At 45.3% G+C, this 6,582-nt stretch overlaps 1 long non-coding RNA gene across 1 annotated transcript; it reads right to left on the bottom strand.

Moving 5' to 3' along the window:
• Positions 1-40: 40 nt before the first annotated feature.
• On the bottom strand, positions 41-1,780 carry LOC135521800 (uncharacterized). The gene is made up of 2 exons (XR_010452605.1): positions 1,277-1,780; positions 41-347 (listed from the first exon to the last, which is right to left on the bottom strand). It is a non-coding gene; the product is annotated as an uncharacterized LOC135521800 (long non-coding RNA).
• Between the last annotated feature and the right edge of the window lie 4,802 nt (positions 1,781-6,582).

Below are 6,582 nucleotides of genomic sequence, written 5' to 3'. Positions count from 1 at the left end.
AACCGGCTCAAAGCCCGTAACAAGGGAGACAACGTGGAGATAAGGAGTAACAAAATATATATTTATTAACTAAAGCAACTAAGGAAAATATACAATGGTGTGTGTAATCAGTAATCAGTAGTGTAAGTGAGTGTTTTGCATGCATGAATGTGATAATGCAGGGTATTGAAAGGTGCCAATGCAAACAAACAAAAGGCCACCAAGAACCACAACACAATCTACAATGGTGTCTGTATGGAGAGAGTCTTCTCCATGAATGTGGAAGAGGTCTATTTATCCTGGGACACACCTGGCCCAGGTGTTTCCCATGTAGCTGACGACCCTCCCCAACTCCGCCCACCGGCATCCTAATAAGGAAACAAGAACAAACAGAATACAGCAGACGGAGTGGGAGGGTCGTCACATTCCCCCCCATAAAACCGGGGACCAACAAGGACCCCGGAAGAAAATACCAGCCTCTAAGTTCCAAATTGACACAGCTTCTGCGCCACAAATTGATGAGGGTCTATGTGTTCACCCTAGCCAACCTCCTCCACAGACCTCAGCAACCTTCACACAGGAAGCAACATTTAAGAGGAAAGAAGAAAACAAGACCAGGCGGGAGCAGACAGGACAGAGAGAACATGACAATACGTAACAATGGTCAGTCACGTAAACATTTAGGAACAGGGCGCACGAGAGAGAGCATCAGCAATCACGTTTTCAGTTCCCCGGATGTGGCGCACATCGAGATGGAATGATTGTAAAAATAAACACCATCTCATTATCCTCTGGTTTGGACACATCATGGACCTCAAAAAAGTGAGGGGGTTATGGTCGGTGTAGACCACAATAGGTACTACCCCCGACCCGACATACACTTCGAAGTGTTGTAGCGCCCAAATGAGTGCTAGCGCTTCCTTTTCAATAACCGAATAGTTCAACTGATAATCGTTAAACTTTTTAGAAAAGAAACTAACAGGCCTCTCAATCCCAGACACATCTGCTTGCAGCAAAACTGCACCTGCCCCCACATCTTCAAAAGCGTGTTGACAACGAGTAGAACACACATAAACAGCCTTAGCTTTCAGCAGATCTGTCAAGGGAGCGACCACAGTGGAGAAGTTACTACAAAAACTACGGTAATAACCAATCATGCCCAAGAAATGCATTAGTTCCTTTTTAGTAGTTGGTGGTGGAAAAGCATCAATAGCCACCACTTTAGCCCGAACAGGACGCACTTCACCCTGCCCAACCACTTTTCCAAGGTATGTAACGGTCGCCTGAGCAAACTCACATTTAGCCAGATTGATTGTGAGGCGACCCGCAGCCAGACGTTCGAACAAGGCTTGAATACGGGACAGATGTTCTTCCCAAGTATCTGCATAGATCACTACATCGTCCAAATAAACAGCGCACCCGGTCAGACCGGCAACAACCCTGTTCATAAGTCGCTGAAAAGTGGCAGGTGCATTGCGCAAACCGAAACTCATAACCGAATACGAGTACAGACCAAAGGGTGTAATAAAGGCAGAGATTTCACGTGCCCTACTCGTCAGTGGCACCTGCCAATAGCCTTTTAACAGGTCAAATTTGCTCACAAACTTAGCTGCACCGACTTGATCAACACAGTCCTCCATTCGAGGAAGAGGAAATGAATCTGGCTTTGTGACACTATTTACCTTACGGTAGTCCGTACAAAATCGGTTTGTTCCATCCGGTTTACTGACCAAGATACAGGGAGAAGCCCAACTGGAGAAAGAAGGCTCTGCCATCTTACTCTCCAGCATGTACTTGACCTCAGCATCCAGACAACGTAGTTTCTCTGAAGAAACTCTATAGAACCGCTGACGAATGGGCTCAGCACCTCCAATGTCAATATCATGTTCTATTAAGTTTGTACGTGTAGGTGTATCTGAAAATAAACCTGGAAATCTCTGAATCAGACCAACCATCTCTTCACGCCCATCATCATGTAGGTGAGTGAGAAGACTGTCTAAAATATCCAGTGTTTCTGAATTTTTTAATCTACCCTGCAATATACAATCGTCAGGACCAGGAACATCTTCCTCCTCATGCCCAGATCTAGCACGACAAGAACCCAAGGAAACAACGGTATCAGCCAAAAGAACAGGTTTACCGTCCTCTGTAGAATCCCACTGTTCAGTCTCAGAGGAACGTGCATAATAGGGTTTTAACAGATTTACATGGCACAGCTGGTGTGCTTTCCTCCGTTCTGGAGTGGCAACTAGATAATTTTGCTCAGTGTACTGGCGCACCACTGTATATGGACCTTGAAACTTGGCTTGTAAAGGAGAACCAACAATTGGCAGCAGAGCAAGAACCTGGTCACCTGGACTAAAGTGACGAGGCTCAGTTCGGCGATCAAATATGCCCTTCATCCTCTCCTGTGAAGATGATAACTTCTCTTTAGCCATTTCACCAGCGGCGTACAGCCGTCGCCGGAAATCACACACATACGATAATAGGGACTGAGGAGGCTCGGGAGACTTCCAGTCATCCTGGAGAACGGATAAAAGTCCACGCACCCTATGTCCAAACACAAGGTCATTTGGACTGAAACCTGTGCTCTCCTGTGAAACTTCCCTAGCAGCTAACAGTAACCAAGGCAACCCCTCCTCCCAATCCTTATCCATCTCAGTACAATAAGCTCTCAACAAAGACTTAAGAGTTTGATGGAAACGTTCCAGTGCTCCTTGACTTTGCGCGTGATAGGCGCTAGACAAATTGTGTTTAATATGGAGCTGTTGAAGAACCTGACTAAACAAATTAGAGGTGAAATTAGAGCCTTGATCACTCTGAATGACCTTAGGGATTCCAAACAATGAGAGAAACTGAGTTAAAGCTTTTAACACAGATTTAGTTGTGATAGATCGAAGAGGATAGGCAGCAGGAAACCTAGTGGTCTGACACATCACAGTGAACAGGTAACTGCTACCCTTTTTAGAACGAGGCAGAGGACCCACACAGTCAATAATCAGATACTCAAAAGGTTGGCTAAGTACAGGAATAGGAAACAATGGAACTGGTTTAATAGCTTGATTAGGCTTACCAGTTAATTGACAGGTGTGACAAGTTTTGATAAAATCAGAAACATCCCTCTTTAATCTAGGCCAAAAGAAATGTCTTAATATGCGATTGTAGGTTTTCCTCACCCCCATATGTCCAGCAACATCGCTGTGAGAAGTTTCCAACACCAACTCACGAAGCTTAACTGGTACAACAACCTGACTAATTGCCTCCCCTAGAAAACAACTATCATGAGACACCCACTTTCTCATCAGGACATCCTCTTGGAGAAAATAGCCATGGGCGACATCTCCCAACTGTTCCACAGGCACAATTTGGTCACGCAACTCTTCTAACGTGGGGTCATTCCGTTGTGCATTGATTAGATCTGAGCGGGTTACAGATAACGGGATAACAGGGAAAACAGTGACATACTTTGTATTATTATCATTAGTCGGAGCAGTGACCCGTTCGCCACGACCCATAGAACGTGTCACTGCACACGCAGAGAACACCTCTGGGAAACTCTGTACACTCTCATCAAGAATCCCAACAAATGACGGCTTAGTGGAAACCACTAGAGATGGAAACACGACAGGCCATACACGCTCACCAGCCAAGTTATTCCCAAGGATAACGTCGATACCCTCAATAGGCAACGAAGGACGCACCCCCATAACAACTTCACCCTTCACCAGCCCACAATACAACATCAGTTTATGCAATGGAACTGACAGAGTGTTCAAACCTATTCCCCTAATTAGAACACTATTCCCTGAATCAGTCTCAGCAGAAAAGGGTAACACAGACTCCAACACAAATGATTCAGAGGCTCCTGTGTCACTCAGGATCTTCACTGCCACTAGGTCTTTACTTCCTAACATAGACACAAAACCTTCCGTAATGAAAGGTAAATAGTCTGGATCAATATGGACTTTCACATTCTCTTGGGCCTGAGGAAATGAGTCATGGGTGAACTGATGTGGAACAGGTGCAGCTAACGCGGTAGGCTTAGATTTAGCGTAAGCACCCTTTGACCTGAGAAGTGGACATTCGTTTTTCCAATGACCTGAACCTTGACAGTAGTGACACTCCTGCCCAAAGTCAGCTTTACCATGGGAGTCAGGCTCAACCCGAGTTGAATAGAACTCTGCCCGTGAACCAAAGTATCTCGGTGAGCGAAGCCCAAATCTATCCGAACGCCCCCACTCTTTCCGAATACGGGGCTCTGCAAAGACACTTTTGTGAGTCAACACATACTCGTCCGCTAAAACCGCAGCTTCAGCAACATTCTTTACTTTCTGTTCGTTAATATACGTGGCAATACGATCAGGAATTGTGTCCTTAAATTGCTCTAACATAATCAGATCACACAGCCCTTGGAAAGTCACAATTGCAGAGGCGGAACACCAGCGATTAAACTGTAAAGATAATTGTCGCGCAAACTCAACATGAGTCTGCTTATCATCCCTTTTTAAAGTCCTAAATCGTTGGCGGTAAGCCTCAGGGACCAATTCATAAATCTGTAACACAGCTGTTTTAACTTTATCATAACTGGCACTGTCATGTACACTAAGAGCTGAATATGCTTCCTGCGCCTTACCAGTCAGCACACACTGCAACATTAAAGTGCGGTCAGAATCAGGCCAACTCCTAGCGTCAGCAACCCGCTCAAACAACGAAAAGAATGTCTCGGGGTCCCTTTCATTAAACTGAGGCAATAACCGTAAGTTCCCAACAATATCAAATGTCTCTGGGGCACGACCAAAAACGGAACTACCCCTAGGTAAATCTGGGTCACCTTCCCAAAACAAACTCTCCCCTGAGATCTTTCCTTCCCTAACCAACTCTATACGTTCTTGTTGCAACTTGAGCTTTGCACGCTCCATATCTTGTTTAAATGCCAATTCCTTTTCATATTTTATACGATCATGCTCTAGCTTCTCACGATCATGCTGCCGATCATGCTCTCTCTTCTCACGATCATGCTCTCTCTTCTCACGATCATGCTGCCGATCATGCTCTCTCTTCTCACGATCATGCTCCAGCTGTAACAGAAGCAGTTCTTTCTGCTGTTCAAAAAGAAGGCTACTAGGACTAACCGATGGAATGGCCATTGTAACATTACTGGGAGATGACAAATCCTCAGCAGAGGTTGGCCCAGTGGTAACTTCAAGAATACCACTCTCCATCAGATTGCCCTTCAATATCAACCTAATAGAATTTTTTAGACGTTTATCACTAATCTCAACCTTGTAGTGTTCCGCGACCTTCAACAGTTGTTCTTTAGTACCTAAATCTAACAATCCCTCCGATGGAGAGCGAATGAACTCATCTACATAAGACGCCATGACGCTCTTCCCTTCTGCTGAGCACACCAAACTACAACCCGAGAATTGACAATCACCCTGAGCACCACAGAAGAGAGATGAGATATGGAGCTTCCCCAAAACCTACAATAACTCAACCCTAGTCTTCGTGCAGATTTGCGGTGGGAATTTACGCACTGTAGCCCGCTGGCAAGGAAAAACTCCCCAGCATGCTGGCAAATTCCACCAAGCCACGGATGTGCCCCCGAGACAACTGCTCAGTCCACAGACACCACACAAAAATAACAAACATTAACCATGCCCAACATATTCCAAAAAATGAAACACGTCGCTAAACCTATCAGGGGAAAAAGGCTATAGCTCCAGGTAGCAAGTTCCACTACCCTACCCAAATCTCCCACTGAGGTACACAGCCGATTACTCACCTCAGACTGACGTCCCAACAGAAAGTAGAACAAGAGTTCAGGCTAAGCAGGGCCTGGAAACTAACCATTATACTCTCTCCAACACAGCACGCAAACAAAATAACAAAGGCAACCAATACTGGGCCTATCACACGCAAACAAAATATGCAAACCAAACACGTACCTCCACGGCCTCCCAAACCAATAGTTCAAAAGATCCCGGATGAGCCCCCACTTGTCACGAACCGGCTCAAAGCCCGTAACAAAGGGAGACAACGTGGAGATAAGGAGTAACAAAATATATATTTATTAACTAAAGCAACTAAGGAAAATATACAATGGTGTGTGTAATCAGTAATCAGTAGTGTAAGTGAGTGTTTTGCATGCATGAATGTGATAATGCAGGGTATTGAAAGGTGCCAATGCAAACAAACAAAAGGCCACCAAGAACCACAACACAATCTACAATGGTGTCTGTATGGAGAGAGTCTCCTCCATGAATGTGGAAGAGGTCTATTTATCCTGGGACACACCTGGCCCAGGTGTTTCCCATGTAGCTGACGACCCTCCCCAACTCCGCCCACCGGCATCCTAATAAGGAAACAAGAACAAACAGAATACAGCAGACGGAGTGGGAGGGTCGTCACAACATGGGGGTGTGGTTAGTTACCTATGAACAAGGTAGTGGTGGTATGGTTAGTTACCTATGAACAAGGTAGTGGTGGTGTGGTTAGTTACCTATGAACAAGGTAGTGGTGGTGTGGTTAGTTACCTATGAACAAGGTAGTGGTGGTATGGTCAGTTACCTATGAACAAGGTAGTGGTGGTGTGGTTAGTTA

This window comes from Oncorhynchus masou, chromosome 30 (genome assembly GCF_036934945.1).
Source record: "Oncorhynchus masou masou isolate Uvic2021 chromosome 30, UVic_Omas_1.1, whole genome shotgun sequence".
NCBI classification, from domain to species: Eukaryota; Metazoa; Chordata; class Actinopteri; order Salmoniformes; family Salmonidae; genus Oncorhynchus; species Oncorhynchus masou.
The sequence above is the reverse complement of the archived record's forward strand: the minus strand, read 5'-3'. Positions and strand labels throughout refer to the sequence as shown.